The sequence below is a fragment of the Felis catus genome, chromosome C1 (genome assembly GCF_018350175.1).
Source record: "Felis catus isolate Fca126 chromosome C1, F.catus_Fca126_mat1.0, whole genome shotgun sequence".
Lineage (NCBI taxonomy): Eukaryota > Metazoa > Chordata > Mammalia > Carnivora > Felidae > Felis > Felis catus.
Genome location: NC_058375.1, coordinates 50,017,152 through 50,040,797, shown reverse-complemented (window position 1 = coordinate 50,040,797; position 23,646 = coordinate 50,017,152). Strand labels below are relative to the sequence as shown.

The following is a 23,646-nucleotide window of genomic DNA, read 5'->3' as shown; positions in this document are numbered from 1 at the left end:
TATATTGTACACACATACACATGTATACATATGTGTATATCTAGAGAGAGAGGATCTCAAGCTATTAACCCTCTCGACCTCGTATCTGTTCTACTTTTGACAGTGTCTCCCTCACTGTTCAAGCTGCCAGCTAACACCTCTTGTTTGTTTCCACTTTCGAGGCTCGAGCACCTGTCTGTTATGACTTTACTTGCTAGTCTGGAATAAAATGTCAGACTCGGACAGGAGTTAGGTTCACTGATGAACATAAGATCAAGAGCTTTAGTGCTTGAACCTGATAAAATCTACTTTGGACAACTGGAGGCTGGGTGTGCTTTTTTCCTGGTTATCAGATGTATTCCCAAATATCAAAACAGAAAAGCAAAACCACAGGAATGTGAGGTCTGTCTGTAAATGACTGTAAGAAAAAGATGTATTTTATTTCCTTGGTTCTCCTCATCTCCTGCCTATGCAAATGGACTGTGATAATCTTTGTGAAAGTGCCTGAAAAAAATGTCAGCTGGTGCTGCACTGTGCTGACCACCATCAGGAGAATCGGAGGATAAGGAGGAGAATGAGAGAGAACTCCTCAGCCTGCATATTCTTCTCTGGCTTAACCCGCTGTCATGGGCCACTAAAGCAGTCAGTCCCAAGGCTGGGCTAAGCTAGGAAGGTGTGGGTCAGTGCAGTTATGATCTGTTCTGACTTCCAGGCAGGCCAGGCTTAAAACCCAGATGTTCATTCCTCCTTTCCACACGTGCAGCGGGCACCCTTGGAGAATACTCAAGTCCCAATTCGTCTCTGCCTATGAGACAGGACACTCTAGATCACACAGAAAGGCATTCCCATGACTGAACCTATCCAGAGAAATGCTTCAATATCACATTTCAAAGTTGTCGGACACTTCAGAGTGGTTCTCAAAATTTAGCATGTATCAGAATCACCAAAAGTACTTGTTAAACAACAGGTTGCTGGGCCCCATCCCCAGAATTTACAATTCGCTAGGTCTAGGAAAGGACTAGACATCCGCTCGTCCGCCAAGTTTCCAAGTGATGCCGAGGCCACTAGACTTGCAGCCACACTTCAAGACCCATTAATCCAGGTCAAGCCCTTATTTTAAAGAGGACCAGGAGGGTGGAGTGATCTGGCCAAAGGCATAGAGCGGATGACGGAAGTGAGGACTCCAGTCTCTCTCCCCTATTGCACAGTTCAGGACGCTTCCTAGCACAGGAGGAGGCTCACACTGATTCCATGAAAGGTATGCCAAGAATGTCTTTATCTATAAGCAAAGATCCTTGGTGTCTTATACTTAGGTAGTCTTTTAAAATTTCATCTACATTATCTCATCTGAGTCTCATAACAGCCTAATGAGACAGGCAAAGATTAACGTCCCTATTTGAGAGATTAGGAAACTGAGATGCAGAGCTGTTAAATAGTCTCTCCAAAGCCACCAAGTTCAGTCGGTATGCGCTGTAACAGATTGCTGCTATGCAGGGTACGGTCTGGAGCCCTACAACTTGGACATCCACATGGCGGGAAGCCTGTTAGCGATGCAGAATCTCGGGCTGCACCATGCACCTACTGAGTCAGACTCTGCCGTTCAAAAGTATCCTCAGTTGATTCATATGCATAGTGAAGTCTGAAAAGCATTGGTACAGAGAGGCCTGGAAACCAGGTCAACTAATTCGAAAATCGATGCTTTCACTCCCCTCTTTCTGTTCTGAATGTACTGCTCAGTGTCATAGTTTGACTTGTTTTGGAACATAACCTAATTAAGACGTTAACTCCTATCAGGAGACTCTTACCAGATAAGAAGTTAACTCTCACCAGGTAAAGGACACTTAGTGTGCTGTACTTTAAGAGAAAAAAAAAAAAAAAAAAAAACTAAACCAGGTTAAATTACCTTGATTACCAGTCTTGGTAATTCCTCTGTAGTCATTTTCTTGACTGATGTATAGACCCCTATGAAATGAATCCTCTGAGAAGAAGATGGGGGCAGGGGAGATACAAGACAGTGATCAATGGATTCAATTAGTTACAGTAGAATTCTACTAAGATGAAAAAAGATCAAGATGCAACGCATCTACTCCGGGGTGGCTAAACTACTTTACCCAGAAAGTACACCATTTCTTTCTGACCTTCTTCAACTATTAAGTTCAGAAAAGCCCAAAACGGCTGCTCCTGGGGAAATAACCACAGTGAATGCAAGGTTCCTTACAACTGGAAGTATTTAAATACTGTTTTAGTGACCTAGGCAAGATGACAACTGCATTTCTTCACATACAGGAAGTGTTCTACAGACCAATTTCTCTAATGACAGCAAATAAACCCCTCTCGCGACATACAGTCAACCAAGAAGTAACTCAGTGGTTACCGTAAGACCACAGTTTTGAAACCTGTATGCAGGTTTTTCCTTCAACTTTTCAAATCAATTCTTTCGATTGACATTCTTTGTTGAACAGAAACCAGAATGCTGATACAGTGCACCTGTGAAAAGCCGCTGACTTCAGCATGGCAAAATGTAAATTCAAATGATTTCTTAAAAATATATCAATCCTAGGCATTCAAAGAGTACATACAAATACAAACACACAAGGGTTTTGGGTTTTTTTTTTTTGGGGGGGGGGTTGTTTGTTGGTTGGTAATTTCAAAGTTGCTCTGTGCAAACACATAATTAGCTAATCAGGGTAGTAAGAATCCAATCATTAAAATTAATGGTCAGGGCACACCAATAACTATTTATAACAGCTGAGGAGGTCAGCATATGAAACAACACCTCTGCGATGCAAAACTATTATTTTAGAAAGATGTGAATCTATTAAAAGGAAGGTTTCTTCTCCAGTTTAAAAATAATGTGATGAATTAATAAAGTTGATCAAGTGATTAATAGAATCCACAATCTTAATCTTATTATTTGCAAAGATGAAAAGGCTTTTCTGCCAAGAGCCAACTGTCTCCATTTGCTTCAGAACAATAAAATCTGATTGACTGTGATCTGCCTACTCTCTCTGAGATAATTTGGCATGGGCATACCTTTAATTCTCCTTGTATTTCTTTATCAAGATACACAAAGCTGTTAGTGGTTTATCCCTCTGAAACCTGGGGATTCGTGTAAATAACTTCTAACGGTGGGATCGCACATAACAATTTACAGAGCACTGTGGCATAATGCAATTCAAAGTTGCTCTTGATTTAAAATGTTTAAAGTCCAACCACAGTGTCAGTCTGCCCAGAGAAATCTCTTATAAAAGTTTTCACACTCTGTTGGGTTAAGAGACAGTGGGTATTAATCCTATGGCTTCTACGCCAAACTTCCTTTTTGTGGTCAGCAGAGAAGCTATGTGGTTGGTCTGAAGGAGTCCAAAGTCTTTTTTCTGTGTTAAAACAAGGGAAAGTGGGCCGGTTACAGAGTAAAAGAAAAACCACAGCCAGCTCACTCTGCTGTAGCGTTTCCCTTAAATGTGGCCTAGAGCTATTCTGCTTTCCAAAAAAAGGTTTAATTTAAACCATACACAGTGCTGCAGGCTGCCACGTTTCCAAACTCAACATTCCTTTCTAATCTGTGCACTTCAGAACCAACATTCTGTTTCCATTGGTACTCAGATGAGCTTTAATAAATAAAATATCACTGCCCATCCATTACTTAATTTGAAAATAATATGCCCTTCTCTCCCCCCACCCCCACTGGCATTATTCTAAGTGCTTGTATTCAAGTGTGTTGAACTGTTGTAAACATGACCCCTGAAAAATCGGTGCCGCTCTCTTTCGGGGAGCGAGGGGAAGGAAAACGGGGACTGCAGCGTGAGGGGACTGAGTGTTAGCAAGTGGTCCGGAGCTCAAGAAAACTGCTGCTGCTCTGTGAGAAGGTTGAGTCTGCCAAAAATAACTTATTATCTTTACGTTAAGAAAGAAAAACCTTGTTTATTCCTCAGATGGGACACCAGACTCTGTGCCGTTATTCAACATGTCACTAGGAAAGACCACAGTCACAGCAGCTCACAGCTACAAAACAGCCACATGACCGATACGGGTCTCTCTCTGGTCATTGGCGTGGCTGGTGCCGATCACCACCCTGGCCAGAGCGAGCAGAGTGAATACTCCACAGCTGGGGCCCTTTCAGTTTTCGCCTCCGTGTATTCACTCGGATGTTCATTAAGAACTCCAACCCCAGCGGGAAGGCCGGCACACGGTTTTCTATGTGAGTCACCATGCTCTATTATACATGACACTTGTCAATTAAAGAGGAAACCCTTTTAAAGCAAACTGATGTTAAGCTGGTACTTTCTTCAACATCTGATTTACCGCTGCTGTTATCGTCCAAAGGGAAGTTTGTTTTAGAACAATGATAGCAGTAGTAATCCTCCTATTTCAGTAGTGAGGGATTTAAACACATTCAGGGCGCTGGGGACCAGTCAAAAGGTTTCTTTCAACAGAACTATGTATTTTCAGTAGGAAAAGGAAGGTCTTACTGATGGGATAACTGCCAAGATTGGACAATTTTTCAGCCTAACAGTTTAGAGAATATCATTTTAAACTACCTGGTATAATACAAATGTGGCACCATAGATCAATGCAATGAATTCTCTATAGTCAGTAAAATGCTCTCCCAAATAATGGCCTCCATTAATAATGATTACTGCCCCCGTGCCTTTGCCACAAAAGTAATGCCCAATGCTACATCTCCATAGTCTCTAATAAATACCCACAAGTCCCACGATAAGAACATAATCACAACATGGCAAATAAGCGCAGATTCCGGTGAGGGGGCAAATTAAAAAGCCATTACGTTTAAAACTTATTTTACCTTGTAAAATACACTTTCCTTATCTGTAAAATGGGGCTTAGAGGACATGATCTCGTAAGTCCCTTCCAGCTCTATGAGTCCATGAGGGTTTCAAGTTTTCTCCCGGGTTTTAATTCTTAATGCACCCACTTTAGGATTCCTACAGCACGCCAATAATAATTAATGCTAATAAGGAGCCGTGAAACTTTGGCAATGAAACTTTAATTTGGATTGATCTGGAGGGAAAAGAAAATGTAGGAAAGAAGATTTCAACCTTAGATTTTTAGACTCAAACATTACTTGTTTCCTGAAAAAACTGAAAGCAGCACATCTGGACTGTTGAAACGTACAATTTCCTGGAAAGGTAGGTAAGTGACCCAGCATGGATGGACACTCTTAAGAAAGCATATCTTAAGTATACCTTTAAACTCTTAAAAAGAAAACCCCAAAGCTCAGGAATCTATTTCAACTATGTCCCGGCTAATAATGATAATTAATATGCATTGTTTATTCTATGACCAACATGATGCAAATACTTTGTGTGAATTATTCCCCTTTACTCCTTACAACATGCTATAATTCTCCTCAGATTATAAATGAGCAAACTGAAGTTTATGGAGAGTTAAGTAATCTCTTCAAGGTGAGAACTGGTAAGGAACCAAGACAGAACTAAACCCAAATTAGTAGAACCCCAGAGCCTAAACTCTTAGCCACAAAGAAGGCGCTGCCTCTTGTTAAATTGTATCTGTGTGATACTCTGGGTCAATCAGTTTGCTATCTTCAAAAACCCTTTACTTCTGTGTGGTATTGACCACCTTAACTATCTAAGGTCAGGCCTCAGATTGGTTTACATGCAAGATTACGTCTATGCTACAGATCTTTAATTTGCTCTATTTAATTAAAATGTGTGCTGTTAATTTCTCAATCCACAATAGTCACCAGCAGCCTGAGTTGAGATGGAAAGGTTCTCTTTAGCTTGGGAGTCAAAGTATCAAATTGTCTTCCACTCTTTTTTTAACAACCTTCCAAAATGCCCTTGACTGAAGGGAACAAATGTAACAAGGGCCTGCAGGTAACTCATATTAGGAAGCTCTTTTCCTTTCATCAGATGCAAAAGCCAGCTTGTATAGAGACTGCCCTCTCTAAGCTGACCAGGAAGGCCACGTTTTGAAACACTGGCACTGCGTATTTGGACAAACAACTTACTTGAGGCTTTGAGGACAAGAGTAGCCCAGCAACTCATAAAAGAATAAACTAAGCGCTCACCTAGAGTCTTTGGAACTTCACATGTCTAAAAAGGCAGGAAGATCTAAGAGCTATTTTTAGTAGATCAAAAGCTCACACAGAAACTATAGGCTTACTCAAGAAACAACTGCACAACCTTGCTAAAGCATCACCCAACTCATTACACAAAAACTATTTCATGCCCTTACTGCTGATGGCTTGTTTGTATCTGTGAGCGCAGTTACAGATGTCTGTTTGCTTTAAAAATAGGAAAAGAAATTAATTATTAACCAATGCAGTTTGTCTACAAGACAAAACTTTTCAAAGCATGGAGTCAAAACTATTGGTTGAGGTTCTTGGTGAGAGAAAGAATTGGAAGTGAGAGAAGTCAGATTGCATTGAAAGGCATCCCAGGCCAACCTGAATCTCAGATTTAGATCCTTAGAGTAGCGACAAAACACAAGGTCCCATTATAAAGGTATCACTACGAGGAATCATAAACACTTATAGACCATGCAGACAGATGACTGAAGCGGCTGCTAATACCCTATACCGGGGAATGGCAGGAATTATGGCCAACTAGAAGGCCCAGATTCCATCCCATAAGGTGTTCAGATTAAAATGTTTGAAAGCACTGTGCTGGCAGCATTCAACTCACAGAACACCAATTTACCAGGCCTGAACTTATTTCAACCATCAGGAAACTTGTTTTCCAAGAAGTAAAGTGACTTGACTAAATGCACCGCCTGGTTTACTCCCAGCTATGAACAACTCTAGGACTGGAAAGGATGTTTCCTGCTTCCCATTCTTGGGTGCATTTACTGAACAAACCCAGCACTGACATGGGGCTATCCTCTCTGAAAAACACAGGGCTCGAGAGACAAATGATTTAAGTTGCCTACTCTCACTCTCCTTAGAGGAGGAGACACAGACCAGGAAACAAACATCACAATACAGCATGAACACTACAATGATTCTCTGTTCTCATAACTGCAATGAAAGGGCAGAGGAGGGTGACCAGAAGCCACTCTAGGCGATGCAGTCCTCAGATTTTAGCGTCCCACCTTTGCAGGTATGTACTACTGTGTGACAGGCTTTCTGGACTTAATAATTATATATATATTTTAAGAAATATATTCTACAAAAAGTAAAAAAAAAAAAAAAAAGGTCTAACATGACACTCTTGGAAAGTCTTAGCCCAAGAAAACTTTAATGGCCCAGTTATAAATCTTCCAAAATGAGAATCTGTAATAGAAATACTGACAGACCTTAATTATGGCAGCACTATGGGGCTTTGTATAATAAAGCCCACATATTTTCAGCTTAGATCATTATTTATAGGATGCCTTGCAAAGGATTTTATTTGCAAGTGCCTGCCTGAATCAATGAGGTGAAGTTTTACACAAGGAAAGGAAGTGCAAAGTACACTGTGTGAAAAAGCAGGGATTTACCCCCTGGGGTTCAGGAGGCCCAGGGACCAGGGGCTTCAGGCAGTGAATGATGATTTTGACTCCTCCAGTTTGTATAAAAGGTTGAAGTTCAGTCTGGCGCAGTGCAGCATTCCACGAGACCTGCTGCCTCTTTGAGCAGGCGATTAATCTCATGATCGATAGACCATATGATTAGGCACTAATAGCTGATAGGAGGAGAGAATAAACAACCATAAATTTGCTTTGTACCGAGTAATCCAAGTGTAAGCGGGGTCATTTAATGGCCACATTGGGTCATGTTACCTAAGGGGCCATATGGAATAAAAATGGACCATACATACATTTTTTAAGATCTTCAGTTATTAGCTCAGGGTTATGGGACCAGGGTGGGGCTATGGGAGCGACACCTACTAGTTTAGTATTCTTCGGTGACAAGATGCAAGGATTTCCATGTACTGAGCGTGGAGGGCTGACTGCAGAGAGAATAATGGAAAAGTCCCATTGTTGAAATAATTCCTCTATAAGCACCATCGTCAATCACCCTCAGTATAACATGAGTGGCCCTGGGTGGTCTGTCTCATCAGTGCGTGAAACACTGGATTCTGTGCCTACAGGATGAACTAAAGCGAAGCAGGGCTCAGAATCCAGGACAGGATCTTGTGTGTCTCTCAATCAAAGCAGTTGCTGGACTGTTTAATTCCTCCTTTGCATGCAGATCACTGCTCCGGGTTCCCGGGCTGGTTCTCAGGGTGTCATGAACTTCCAGTATTGGGAATGGTTACGCGACATAAAAGCTGGGATCCAGAAGGTCATAAATCTCATTCTTTCTTTTCTCCTTTTCCCTGGCTTCTTCCCTAAGACGCTGACCTCCTCCATCAGCCCCTTGAAAGAAAGAAATCAATCACCCCCAGACTAAAATGAAAACCTGAGCCCTCCGTAGGCATTGGATGGCTTTCCCTTGTTTGTGACAAAATTCAAGAAAATCTGATCTGAAAAATGTCATTTCCCTCTTACTTGCGTCCTTCTCTCCACCACACCCTTAGCCCTGGGAAGCAAAGATCCCTTAAGCTCTTGCTATCAATGACCATGAAAAAGAAAAGGAAGACACTTTGTTAGCCTAAAAGGAATGTGCCAGAGAAAAGTAATTGTTGGATAAAAAAGAACATCAACTGGTCCTGCGCTTCATTCTCAGCCCCTGGCAAACTACACAAATCTCTTTTCTTTGAAAACTATCTGGGAAACAAACCCCTCCAAATCACCCTCCCCACTTGTGAATTGTCCCTCCCAGCCCCCATTCTCTTCATATCCCCCCTCCCTCCCTGCTCCTACTAATATGGCCTTTGTTAATTTCCAAGCCTTTAGGGACAACTGTTCACCACCGTTCCTTCTAGTCTAATTGTTCAATACTGCTGATAGCTCTTGAGCTGACAGAAGAGTTTTCGATCGGCTCTTTGAGAAGAAAGCGGGAGCGTCAGACACCCTGGGGTTTGTTGGGGGAATGTTTGTTGTTGTTGTTCCCAGGAAGCTGGGAAATTCATTCCCCATTCAAATACAAGTATTACCAATGCCCCCAAAGAAGTTTCATGTGAGAAGGAGTTGTTACAGCTGAACCACAGGAGAATTTTTAAATTTACCCTGAAAATCCCTTCTAGGTTTACATTTATTCAAAGAGTTTCCACTCACAGAATATCTGAGCTGGAAGACTTTTGGGCCAGGTACATTGAACATAAAAGGATGCCCCCAAATGTCAAATCACAAGGGATACTCCAAGATCTGGCCATTTCTCTGCTGACACTTTTTGGAACAATAAAACCAGCCCAGCTAGGGCCACCCATCCTAACTCCCAGTCAGGAAGAAGGACTTGCCTTGGGAAGAAAACCAACCAGAGGGCCAGATAATCTTCTGCTCCAATGTGCTCCCAGCGGGGGGATGTACAGCACAGTGATGGAAGGGGACTTGGCAGAGAATGTGGAGCTGAGCAGAGCCTTGACCCCTGGGAACATGGGTCAGTGCTCTTACCTCTACACCACCCTGACTCCTAACGTGTATTTTTTTAAGTTCTTCCTTAGTAACTAGGATCAATTTCTAGTCAACTCTGAAACACCCAGAACAGAGGGAGGACACTCAGTTCCCTTCTTAAAACGATGTGAATTCTTCCCAGAGGGGGTAAAAGAAAAAAGAAAAAAACCAAGGGTCCTTTGCAGACAAATGGAGTCTGTTTAGATCTAATTCAGCTGTCCTTCCCTGATCTTGGTAGCTACCTGTAACCATGTCCTTGTTGAAACCCTCCAGGGCCTATATCTAATATGGTTTACAGTAGTAATATTCATCATCATAATACTTACCATTTACTGAGCATCAGATATAAACTAGGACACTTACAAAAGCGTTTCTAATTACCGAACAGTCCTGAGTTAATATTGCTCCCTCATTTTACAAATGGAAAAAAAAACAGATGAAGGAACGCAGAGAGGGTGAATAACCTGCCCACAGTCACACAGCCTGGCAGCAGAAACGAGATTTAAGTCACACCTATCTTGTCACAAAGACTGATTTGTTTTCCAACAGATTATACTGTTTTACACACTGTCTTAAGAATTTAAGGGTGAGATTACCCTATAGTTCTCAGGAGTTACTTGGTACTGGTACCAATAGCTGGCCTTTCTGGTTAATGTTTTTCCAAGCATGAAAGCAATACAGTCTTATACCATTCCCATGGATACCAGAGTCTCATATCACTAAAGCAATCAGAAACAAGATGAGTCAGTCTTAGCAAAAGCACTAAGTATAGACTGAAGCTAGGGCTATGTGGGCAAAAAGGAGTGTGGAGTGAAAGAGACTATCTAAAAAATTTTTAATCCTATTATAAAGCAAAAAAATAAAAACCTTTCATCCTCAGGAAATGTTGACCGAGCACCTACTATGCACCAACCTTCCCTAAATTGAATTAGAAAGGAAATGGTTCAATTTCCCAACTTCTATTTGCCTTTGGACCCTTTGGTATCAGGCACACCAAAAGTAATACATCAGTGGTTCTCCTTCATCATCCCATTTTACCCTGAGGCTGATGCTCTGTAAATGCGAGAGAATTGGCTGCCTCACTGGACTACTTCTGCTCCTGGTACTATAGAGCCATGTTTTGCCCATTGCTAGACACAAAGTACTGGGTCGCCTGGGTGGCTCAGTAAGTTGAGCGTCCGACTCTTGATTTCAGTTCAGGTCATGATCTCTCAGACATGGGATGGAGCACCGCACCAGGTTCCATGCTGAGCGTGGAGCCTGCTTGGGATTCCCTCTGTCTGCCCCTCCCCCACTCACGCTCACACTCTCTCTCAAAACAAGTAAACATTTAATGAATGGATAACCAGATGACTCAAGCATCTGACAATTATCCACATTCTCCTGAAAAGAAGGTTCAGATAGATACACAGATTTCAACATGTCCACTAGTCAGAAGCGTGCTGCTGTTATTCAAAGGTTCAGAGAGAGATGAAAAACCAACCAGGCCTTCAATCAGATACTAGCAATGATGCCTCCTGAAAGTCTTCTGGAAGGCACCAAATCACAAAGAACCAACAGGAATCAGCCAGACAAAGGGATGGAGGTGTGGGGGGAGAAGGGGCTTGAAGGAGAGAAGACAGAAAGTAAACAGGTCCAAAAGGAAGAAGAATGCAGAACATTGAACAAGCTACAAATAGTATATTATGGCTAGAAGGTGGAAGGCAAGATGGCTTGAGGGGTAGGCAGGGGCCAGTATTTTTTTTTTAATTTTTTTTTTTCAACATTTATTTATTTTTGGGACAGAGAGAGACAGAGCATGAAGGGGGTAGGGGCAGAGAGAGAGGGAGACACAGAATTGGAAACAGGCTCCAGGCTCTGAGCCATCAGCCCAGAGCCGGACGCGGGGCTCGAACTCACGGACCGCGAGATCATGACCTGGCTGAAGTCGGACGCCTAACCGACTGCGCCACCCAGGCGCCCCTGCAGGGGCCAGTATTTTTAAGAGACCTTGTAATAGCAATCTTTCATTCATTCTTCTATTCATTTCACAAATGCTAATGAGCACCTACCATGTACCAGGCATGATGCTAGACCTCAGAGGTACTGAGATGGGTTAACCATGTCTCGGATACTTGTTGCCACCACTCAACGATGAGCTGTACGTTACATGGCTGGTTCATGTGCAACATACGAAACATGAACTGGAACATAAGAAAATGCCCCTTGCTTTTCCTAATCCACCTACTAAATTAAACTATTCACACCTGCAGGGGAAGGACTCACTTGCATTGGTTTACAATGAACATTAGCGAACCCCCTAGGATAACATTGGACTTTTGCCCACTCATCAATATTAATTGCAACATATATAGATGCACCCTGTGTTCTCCCATTTCTCCAATTTCAGCCCTCACACCAAGGTAGGCTCTTAATCCAACTGAAGTTTCAGGGCACACACTTCGGTGCAGCTGGGACCATAAAAATTCACATGGTATCATTAAGCACCACTAGGTGAAAAAAAACAAATGAAAATTACATGCTTTCCAACAACATAAAGCCCAAAGTCTACTTACAAAGAAGAAAAAAAATCAGCCTGAACATTATAAAAGAGGCAAAATGAATTTCTAACAGTAACCACACAGGACTCACAGATTTCTCCATGTAATAAGATTCTACTTTTAAAAACTGAAATAAAGTAAAATATCTCAATGACCAGAGGTCTGATTCCATTAGAGTAACCCTAAAAGTTATCAGGCCACAGAATGTTCTTTGGTAATGAAAATTTATTTTAGTATTCAGTCATTCACCCTGATTTATATCATTATTTCCAAATATTAGGAATCTACCTAATTGTAGTAGATTTATGATGACACTGAGGGAAAAAGCGTGCACAGCTTCAGGATTATATTCACTTGAAAAGAATTGTCCATAAGAGTCACTAACTCACCACCCAGTCAGGTGTCCAAATCACGTGAAAAGCCACATGGTGCCAGTCCTTTCTGAACCCACCTGGCCACACTCCACTCCCAACTTCTAAAATACCTTATCAAGTGAAATTAAGTGAGACTCATCTCACACAGTTTCTCAAAAATGTGTGAGAGAAAAGAATCCTTCCATTGCTACAGAAACTTCTACCAAATATCTTCTAGTGCCTAGCAGAAGCAGTCCCTTCCTGTAAAGAGCACACTATTCAGGGGAAGAGGGGGATGTGGGGGCCAGGGGGGTGACGAGTAAATCCACAAAATCACAACAGCAAAGGTGCTGTCTTGTAGTCACTTGCGCAGAGAAGGCCAGAGAGTCTCACATGAAGAACACCTCACAAGCCCAAGATAACCCAGGAAGGCTTCCTGGGGGCAGGGCTTTTGAGCTCAGTCTTGTAGAAGAAACAGGAATCATTAAGGAGATTTTCTGGTAGTTATGCATGTGTAAGTGACTCTGCTAAGTTAGCAATATTTGCATTTCAGACTGTGCTCTGTTGGGGTGGGTTTTCTAGAATGGAAGAAACTACTTAAAAAAAAATCCTGCCTATCAGCCAATGAGCCTAAGGACACTGGAATCTCTGGCAGGGTAGACTTAGCTGAATAATGAGGCGACCTACCCGAGATGTCTATGTCCTAATCCCAGATCTGTGAATATGGCAAAAGGGACTCTGCAGATGTTATCAAGTTAAGGACCGGAAAGTGGAGAGATTATCCTGCATTATCCAGGTAGGCCCAATGATGTGATCTCAAGGTTACTTATAAGAGAGAGGCAGGAGGATCAAAGACCTGGGAGAAGGACGCAGAGACTGGAGTGATACGGCTATGCACCAAGGAGTGCCAAACCGGCCTCTGGAAGCTGAATGAGCCATCAGGGTTCTTCCCTGGAGCTTTCAGAAGCAACCAGCCCTACTGACACCAGCCTGGTTTTTAGACTTCCTACCTTCCGAGCTGAAGAAAATAAATTTGAGTCACTTTGCGGCAAGTAAGTGAGGGGCAGAGAGAGAGAGGGAGAGAGAGAAGCAAGGCTCACCCTAAGTGGGGCTCGAGCTCACCCGAAATGGAGCTTGTGATCACTTGAAACGGGGCTTGTGATCACCCCATGCGGGACTTGAGCTCAAGAACTGTGAGATCATGACCTGAGCTGGAGTCTGATGCTTAACCGACTGAGCCATCTAGGTGCCCCTAAACTTGTGTCCTTTTAAACCACTAAGCTTGTGGTAACATGTTATAGCAGCAATAGGAAACTAAAACAGAGTTTGCAGTAACATGAAGAAGAGCCAAGTTAAATCAGCACTAACGTCACCTCACAAATCCAGGGCACGAGGACGTGCCAGAGCAGAGAAACAGTGACAGTTGTCACTGCTGAAGGAGTTAAACTTTACACATAAAACCTAAAACAGGTGCTTGCTTCTACGACCGGAAGGGAGTGATCATGTAGCAGTGAGGGAGTTCATATCTGAGCACCTCTATCGCGTGCCCTCCACCCCAGACCCAGCTTCTGGGTAGGGCGCCCCATGCCACAGACATCCAAACACACTCCCACCGGTGAAAAAGAAAGTAACCAAGCACCTGGAGAGCAGGTATTTTTGTCCCATTCGTTCGCCAGCACCTGGAACGATGCTTGGCACACGATAGTTGCTAATAATATTTAGTGAACTAATGAAAGTCTAAAAATAAAAAAAAAAATAATCTGTTTGTGAATAACAACCAAATCTCTGGTGGATACTCTTTCTTCTGAAGGGTTATCTGACTGGCAGACCCCGCAGATTTTGAGAGAACAGCCTCCTCATAATTGTACTTCTGGTGTTAGCCATACAACGTGACATGTAATAAAAATGGCAAAACAAAACTTCAGAAAGTCAGTGAAACCAGGTTATATGGCAATATGTTAGATTCGTGTTCTTACTGTACTTGAGGGAAGCATTAATTTCCTTGAGAGTTCTTCTCCTTGGCTTACTGCTGAAATGGCATAAAAGAGGCAGAGGTTTGATTCTCTTAGATTTACTATTAATGCCACCAGCATTTCAAGAATAAAATATGTACAAGCAGATATGGAAGAGCCTTAATTAAATAAGATTTTATAGGCATTTGAAATATCCCAAAGTTAACAGCCAGAGGGAAGGCAACCTCACTTAGACAGATGAGGATTAAGTACCAGCAGTGGCCACACTGAGGCAGGTCAACACACATTTCCAAAGGGAACGTGTGCGTCAGGTATGTTCTAATGCTGGGTCTCATTATTCTGGTAACTTCTGCTAAAGATGGACAAAGGGTAGGAATTAAACAGCTGCAGGTCTTAGGCTAATGGCTAACACAAAGGAAAATAAATATCCATCCACTTTCTAAAGAACATTCCCTGAGCACCTACCCTGTGCCAAGCCCAGGGCTACATCCGAGAGAGAGAAAAACAATTATACTGAATTACTGAGCATTTTTTTTTGGTACCGAGCAGCTGCACCAAGCATGAGGTATGGTCCCTTTACTAATACCTGCATTTGCACAAGAAAACCAAAGTTCACAGAGTTATCATAATTCTCCCGAGTTCGTGTGGCTAGTGCTTGGCAGAGTGAGAACCTGAATCCATGTATGTAGGAGTCTAGGGTCCATATTCTCACATATAAGTGCCCTAGTGCCTCTGCCCAGCAAGCGCCCATCATTGAATGCCATCATGAAGTCAGACCTTGACAGACAGACACACACACACACACACACACACACACACACACACACAGGATAAATTTGGCAACAAAATTTTCTACAGAGCTACCTGCTTCAAGAACACAAAAATGTTGTTCTAAGCCCTCTAGAACAGTGATTTTCAAACTGTAGCATACATCAGCATCACCTAGAGGGCTTGTTTAAAAACAGATTGCTGAACTTCAGTCTCCAAATTTCTGGACTGGGGACCAAGGATTTGCATTTCTGACAAGTCTCCATGTGAGGCTGCTACTGCTGATCTGAGGACCACAGTTTGAGAGCCACTAATGTATAAATCTGTAATGCAATCTCTCTAAAGGGCAAGATTCTTTTTTGTTTGCCGTCTCTAGAAGAATACTTGGCACATAATAGGTTTTCAGAAAATATTTACTGAATGAATGGATATGCGGTGTATTTGAAAAACAGATAACCAACTGTATTAAAGTTGTGTGCAAATTAAGTGTAAGGAGGTTCTGGCTGGGACCTGGGAGATTACCTACCTCATGATTAAGGGCCTGAGACTTTCGTGAATGTTGTGACATATCCTTTGCCCGTTCAGAGGCATAGTATCAGTGTATGGGTACTGCTTTCACAGCCTTTCTCCATCATGGTAATGTGGCATATTGGAAAGAATATGGAATCAGTGTTAATTCTATACTCACTAAGCACAGAATCTCCAAGGCTAATGCTATACAGCTGAATATCCCAGGGCAAGCTCCTAACCCTGGAAAGCCTAGTTTTCGCTTTTATAAAATGGGCTCTCGGGAAGATTAAAAACAACAAATATCAAGTGTTCAGATACGGGTGGAGCACACAGTAAGAATTCTTCAACAGGAGTTACGATTACCTTAATCGCAAATAAACCTCCGTCAGGGTCATCATAGGAATCTTGATCTTCAGTAAATGGTTGTTCACTCGACAATATTTCGCAAATATTTACCGAGCATGCCAGTCACTCTGTGGGGCATGTTTGATTCTCAGATGCCACATGGAGTAATGGGTTAAGGAAAAAAAAAAAAAAAGAAAGATCCCTTCCCTAGATTTCTTGCCACCCAAAGGGCTTGTTCTAAAAACCCTGGGAGGAAAGGCCCACAAGAGCTCTCTGCAAGAGCGCGGAGGCAAGAATCAACAAGAGTTCTGTAAAGAGGTGAAGCCAGGTGTTTCTCCTCTCTGAGGAGGCATGAAGAGGGTTGAGTCAACAATCCTACTTGCTCTTGGGGCAAACAGTCACCACACAGGCGGTTCTGCTGGCAGGCGGGAATGGGTCAGAAGAGAAGCTACACTGTCCGGTGGCTACAGCTGGAAGGTTCTATCCCAGGCTTTCTCTTAAGCTCTTGGCCCAGGGGCAGACACTTTGTCTCGGCCAGGAGAGTCTCCGTCTGCGCCTTCCCATCTCCTTAACCTGAAACACGAAGGGCGACACAAAATGCCCCTCCCTAGAGTGCAAGCCAGTGTGTATTGCCATATGTTTGCATCAAGTTCTACTGTTAAGAAAACCAAAATGACAAGTATGGGAACCGGATAGCAGAAAGCAACCTTTACAATTTTGTATTCCTGTGTTCATTCATAATGTAAAAGACTTAGAAAGGTACCCATTTGGACTCTTGAGAACAGGAAAATCCCAAAACCATAGTTTACTATTTTCAAAGGAGTTTCAATATGGGCAGAAATCAAGAATACTGTTCTTCAGGCTAAGTTTATATCCTGAAATATGCTTCTTGTAAGAAATAATTTAAAAATGTGGAATCTAAAATTAAGCAAAAATAACATACAGTATGTTCAGCTTTGAAATTTGCCGGGACTCAGCCAAGTTTACCATAAACAGAAGGCAGAACTGTCTATTTTTAACTTTACAGCCCTTGGGTGATTAAAATTTTGAGCCATAATAAACAACTTTTTTCATCTTTGCAACATAATTTCTCATTTGAAATTGCAGTCTTTTTAGTTGTTTAGGAGATATGGATTGAGCACTTCGTGTTTTTAAATTCTTTCTTAAACGGAAATTTCTTGCAGAGACTAAATGCATTCATTAGCATGCCAAAAGCACAGATTTAAAAAAAAAAAAAAAAAAAAGGAAAGGAAAGGAAAAGAACCTCACCAAGGCCCAGAACTAAATTGCCTTCTCTTCTTCTGTTTCAACTGTTGAGCAATTAGCACCTTTGGCCAGTTGCATTTTAGGAGAACACAGTAAAAGATCCCACCATTCTGCCTATGTAAGTGGAATCACCACAAACACCTCACCATCACCCAGCAGATTATTTGGCAATTTGGCATGTTTGCAGACCTATTATGTCAGCAGAAAGTGTATCTTCCCACCAGGAAAGACAGTTGCATATGCAATAAACCAATAGCCTTTGACACACCAGTTAATTACATCAGTTAACTACTATCTCCTGTGCATGATCATAGTGTTAATGAAACTATTTTGGTGTGGAAATGAAACAGGTCAAGACAAGCAGATCAGGAAACAGAAGGGATTTAGGGTCATAGAGGATGATAATGTGCTGAGTCACACAGAACTTAACCTCGGCCCCCAAGAAGGATATTAAATTATTCCCTCTGCTGTGAGTAACGCTAGTATTCTTTTTCTTTGGCATCACTTAGTGCTAAATAGCTCAAAACTCTTTAGAAATTATCAAGTTTAACAGTTTGCCTCCCTATCAAAAGCTATTAGCAACTGAGTTGTTAGAGAGCAACAGAAGCCCAGTCCAGAGGTGCTGACTTTAAATGCAACATCTTTATTTTCCCTGCGTGAAAGGGATGAGTGAAAGATAATGCCCGATTTCTGGTTTGGATGACAGGGTGAAGAATGGAGACAGCCACTCATTTTGAAACACAGGAAGATGAGCAGATTGTTGGGAAAAATGGGTCAGGCAGTGCAAGATGTTAACTCAGGTTTTTGTCTCAGGTGTTTTCATGTCAGGTGTGGGTTTGAGGCTCCAGAGGAAAACCTAACTCCTACAAGAGAACAAGAGAATGTCCCAGCAGACACTTAAATATTTAAGCTCATTCTTAAGGTCATTCTAAGGAATCTCTGCTCCAGACTTTAGAGCCATGTTTTTCTCAACTGCCCCTCCTATGATATGATTTCCTGATCCATTAGCACCCAGGTCTCCATTTTGCTGGCATTCCTTTTAGCATGTGTACCAAAACTGGGCAAAAACATTCCAGCTGTGGTCAGACCACAGCCCAACATGGCCTTCGCCTTTTAAAAGGCAATGTCACACTGCTGGCCTCGATTAATCTTGAGGTCAACTTACACTCTTTGGTTGTTTTCACATGAACTTCTGTCAAATTAGGTTTCCTCCACCCTGCCTTTGTATAATGAAATTTCTATTCCAAAAGTAGGATGCCCCATTCCTAGCCTGTCTGTGTTTAAGAGTAAACGGATTTTCATCCCATTTTCATTTCATTCTTACCGATTCATCCCCCAACTCTACCAGAACACCCAGAGGTACAGTCTTTGGGAATGAACTTTCCCATGCTACACTCCAAGAGTAAAGACGCCTGAAAATGTTCTACACCTCTTACCACTGGATCCTCCACACCCCAGGCTACTTTATAAATAACGTTTTCCCCTCCAGAACACATGTAAAGCCATTGAGGGGTGGGAGCCCTACACGGAGAACACGATCATCTTCCCCTGGCCTTGGAACAATGCAGATGTACTGTAAATTATTTCTTTCTTATTCTAGGGTACAACATGTGTATGTTCACAATATAAATGTAGATACCGTGCACTGCCTCATGCTTCCCACCCCCCCCCCTTTCCAAAAAGAACAGCCAGATATTTACCAACATCCTGGAGGCCAGTAAACAATTTAGGTCTTTTCTGTAGGCAGTAGTAAGGAATGTTGATTGCATTTCCTTAGCTATCAGTATGTAACAGGCTGTGTAGGCTTCAGGGCAGAGGTACAGAAAAAAGTGTAAAGGAGAGAGCTATGTCTTAAAAAAAAAAAAAAAAAAAAGTACACTGGCCAATTTCCAGCACTTATCTCTGCTTTGCAGCCCCTCCGCCTGGCGGTCTCAGGGTCATGTAAGGATTCGGATAAGTGAGCAGTCTCAAGGCTTCCAGCTCCCTGGATATTCCCATCATCATTTACTGGGCATCCCTCAAGTTTGGTGGAACCTAATGTCTGGATTTCCACCAGGTCATGGAGCTGTAGGGAAAGCTACTCTTTTACTGAGTTCTTTTAACATCCTGAAAATTTCAACCCATTCACCCATACCAAAATTTCTTTGTAAAAATCCCTAAGAGGTATAAAAAGCAATTTCATACCTCTGTGGAAGATGGTAACAGTAGGAAATATGCTTGACCTGATGCTTATCAACGTCAGAAATTAGCATGAACTTCTTAATAGTTAAACCGGTTACATACTCTTTTTAAAGAAGAATGGGAATACAACCGTTTGCCGTGATGTAGATGTAGCTGTGCCTGAAGGCAGGACCAAAGACAAGATCCCTTCCCAGTAACTGTCTGCGTTCATTTACAGTGCCACCAGGGCAGGCATGAGCAACTCAGAATTAAGCCCGAGAAACAGTGTTAGGAAATCTCAAGTTAGGGAATGCTGACTCGTATCAGCAACTAACTTCCCAGACCAGCTTTCAGGAAAGGCATCCTAACTTCTTTCCTTACTCTCTGGTCCGTAAAAACAAGATACCCAGCAATCTCTTAGGGAAAAGAAAAAGGTCTCTGTGAATGGCAGCATCCAGGATTACAAGAGTCAACAGCAGGCCTCCTTGCTCTGCAAAACCAACCAGCCCCACAGAGCCCTCTCAGAAAATGCTCAACCTGACCAGTATCCAAAGATACTTGGTCTCAGTAACGTAACAAGAGGGGCTACACGGGTCAGGTTCCAGATTGTCCTCTGCAAATTGTTTTCTTTCATTTGATCCTCAGAGTAACTGAGTTAAGAATTATTTCAATTGCACAGATTAGGAAACCGAGACTCCATAAGTTTAAAATGACTAATTCTTTCATTAGAAAGTGAGAGCTCAGGATTCATCCACAAATCAGTCTGACCAGAAAGGTTTTCTCCCCTTCTAAGGGAGCAGGTGTCAGGCCGTTATTTTGAAAATAATTTTTGTTTTAGTAAAAACAGATGAAAAAATGCTCTTGTCTTCAGCTCTCTGAGGGGCAAAGTTGCCATAATCATGTTTCTTTCCTTTGTTTTTCTTGCCATAATCTTCACTCCATCTAATTTAGCCTCTTTCAACTGGAAAAAGAGAAAATAAGCTAACAGTAAGAATAAAGAACACTTAATTTTTACATGCTAATTAATGCATGAGCAACATCTATCACAACTGGAGAAGATTTCAGGGCTTCCATATTTCTTCCTGTAAACAAACAGGAGGGTCATAATCAACTCTGACAAATTACTAGTGACACATAGGCTACCAAAACACCTATGTCTGAGGTAGACGTCTCTGAATGCAGGCTCTTGGCCCTGACTGCACACCAGGAATCACCAGGAGAGCTTTCGAAAACACTAATACTTAATCCCACCCCAGGTGATGTTAAAAGGCCAGCAAATGCTGAGAACCACAGCCCAAAAGCAACGGAACTGAGGGTTAACCAGGACACAAAATAAGTTCATTTAGAATTCTTCCGGGGCGCCTGGGTGGCTCAGCCTGTTGAGCATCTGGCTTCAGCTCAGGTCATGATCTCACAGTTTGTGAGTTTGAGCCCCGTGTCGGGCTCTGGGCTGACAGCTCAGAGCCTGGAGCCTGCTTAGGTCTCTGTGTCTCCTTCTCTCTCTGCTCCCCCCCCCCCCCCGCCCCCCGCTCATGCTCTCTCTCTCTCTCCTTCAAAAATAAATAAAAACATTTAAAAAAAAAAAAAAAAAGAATTCAGCCAAGGAAGAAAAGGGAGAGAGAACTGTGTATCCAGTAACTTATATGGCAAATCTGATTTTTAAAGTGATACAAACATCTGCTCTAGCCTGCCACCCAACTGCCCCAAAGAGCAAGCATTCGGGAACCAAGCCAACCTTGAGTTCCAATTTTGGCTCTCCCATGGTAACATGCGACCAGTGTTTCTGAAGCTCTTTATCCTTGTCTGTAAAACTAGGTAACACCTACCTTGCAGAGTTGTCTTCAAATAGGTATATAAGGTGCTTAGCACACAGCGCTTAATAAATGTTTCAACCTTCTGAAATGTCTCTCCACTTGGCAGCTGTAGGCACCAAACAATTCATTAGGTATGTTTGAGTCATCATTCTGTCCAAAAACTACAAGCTTCTGTCCTCTAGCATTTTCCCTTAAGATGATCTTGATCCATAAGATTATGTGTAGAATATTTACATTCATAACCTAATTCTCACATATTTATAGGATAGTTCACTTAAAACCACTCTTGACTAAGTGGAAATTTCTCTTAAATATAAAACACCTACTTTTGAGCACCTATTATGCACCAGGTATTGTGCCAAGCCTTCTGTACACACACAATCCAATTTAATTTCATTGAATTCTTATAAAGCCTGTTCAGGAAAAGAATTATCTCATTTTATAGATGATGAAATTGGGTTTCACAGAGTGAAGTAAACTTGTACATACACACACGTGTACACATACGCACACATACACACGCACACAGAGCTAATGAGGGAACTTGTAAGAATTTGGACCCAGGTGTGTCAAAACTCCAAAGTCAGACCATAACTGCCTCTCCACTGTACAAAACAGTTCATATATAAAGTGCATACGAATAATTTATATACAAAGTATTCATAAAATACCTTGTGCATGTGCCTCCGTGCCAAACTTCAAAGTATTTTTGTTATATTTTTTCACATAGAACAGCATCATAAAATTAATTTTTAAATCAATGTGGAAATTCATCTAGCTTCTGTGTTTAGCAATTGGTGTTAATTTACCTCTCATAAGTGTTAGAAAGGCACTACAGCACCTCCCACCCCGGCTCTTTCATACTATTCAAGCTTTTTATTAGCCCTAATGTTGATTGCCTTCCCAGGGCATCTACTGGTTTTCGTATAATTTGTCTAATTAAATTTAAAGAAGAGATGTTTCAGGGAGAATCATTTCATCATTTCCTCTTATACTCCATTCTTTGGGCTTTAATGAGCACCTAAACCCCATCTTAACTCAGCCTTAGTTTCAGCACAGATGAACTGTGCTTGTTAAGACAGTCTTCAGTTGTCAGGAAAAATAGCTTTATTAAGGTCATGGAATGCGGAGAGTTTGATTAAAGCTAATCAAGGAAGAAAGCCAGGCTGCAGCACTGTGAATCAAGTCTCAGTACAACATGTTTAACATAACTTAACCTAGCCTATCTGGTAAAAGCAGACATAAATAAGATCAGGTTTCCAAAAAGAATGCATGAACAAATGCAGGCATATTACACGGTGTAATATATCTTCTGCATTGAACTTGAACAACTCTTTGAATAAGCAGTATATATTTTAAACCACATGGATACAAGTGACAGTGGAGGGTTGTCAATAGCCCCTTATCATTTAAAAGTGGGGGACAGGAGAATTACTTATGTTCTTTCAGATGTAAAATGTGTGATCTGTGGATATGTCTGTCCAGTGATGGCACATAGATACCTATGTCTCATTATTCTGTTAAGTTAGGCTTCCAGCTCAGTAAATCTGAGCGTCTGTCCAGTGATGGCACATAGATACCTATGTCTCATTATTCTGTTAAGTTAGGCTTCCAGCTCAGTAAATCTGAGTGACACCTACTAGCAAAATGCAATGCTAAGGCATTCAACACTAACAATATTTTGCAAAGCTCTTCTAAGTGGGGTGATTAGTATTGTTTTAGTTTTAAGAAAATTAACAGTTGTGTATGGGGAAGGGATAGTTGGAATGTGGAAATCTAAAGACCTAGGGCTGTAGTCTAGACTCTAAAGTAACTGGTTGCCATGACCTTCCAAAAGATTCCTGGCCTGGGCTATCTGGGCCTCAGTTCTCCTAAGATCCAAATGAATGTACTTACACTAAATGGTGTCCTAAAGTCTTAAAAAGTTCTATGATGCAATGGAAGTCTACCTCCAAATGTAACTTCTATGATACTATTAAAGCTTACTTCGAACTTCAAGCCATTTCTTCCTAATTTAAGACAATATGTTAATATGAAGGGCCATCCAAATTTGTTACTCGATATTTAAATTTAAGAATAAGAATCCTGGGTGGCCTGGGTGGCTCAGTCGGTTGGGCATCCGACTTCCAACTCAGGTCATGATCTCACATGTTCGTGAGTTCGAGTCCTGAATTGGGCTCTGTGCTGACAGCTCAGAGCCTGGAGCCTGCTTAAGGTTCTGCTTCTTCCTCTCTCTCTGCCCCTCACCTGCTTGTGCTCTGTCTCTCTCTCTCTCTCAAAAGAAAATAAACAAAAATAAATAAGCAAACAAACATTAAAAATTAAAAAAGAAAAAGAATAAGAATCCTAATTCACAAAATAACTGTGGAGAATGAATGAGTATAAAGCCTTGAACAACTGTCCTAAAGATCATGATCTCTGACCATGATCTCTTTTCTCCTTGTTAATATCTTTCTACTTGTTACTTTCTTTTTTTTTTTTT

General features: G+C 41.8%; 1 protein-coding gene and 1 long non-coding RNA gene across 10 annotated transcripts in view; both read right to left on the bottom strand.

Annotated features, from left to right (window-relative positions):
- NFIA (nuclear factor I A) overlaps positions 1-23,646 on the bottom strand; it is a 376,336-nt gene that overhangs the window by 297,407 nt on the left and 55,283 nt on the right. The gene's annotated exons all lie outside the window — the stretch shown is intronic.
- LOC123379634 lies at positions 7,180-23,350 on the bottom strand. The gene is made up of 2 exons (XR_006584338.1): positions 21,177-23,350; positions 7,180-20,311 (listed from the first exon to the last, which is right to left on the bottom strand). It is a non-coding gene; the product is annotated as an uncharacterized LOC123379634 (long non-coding RNA).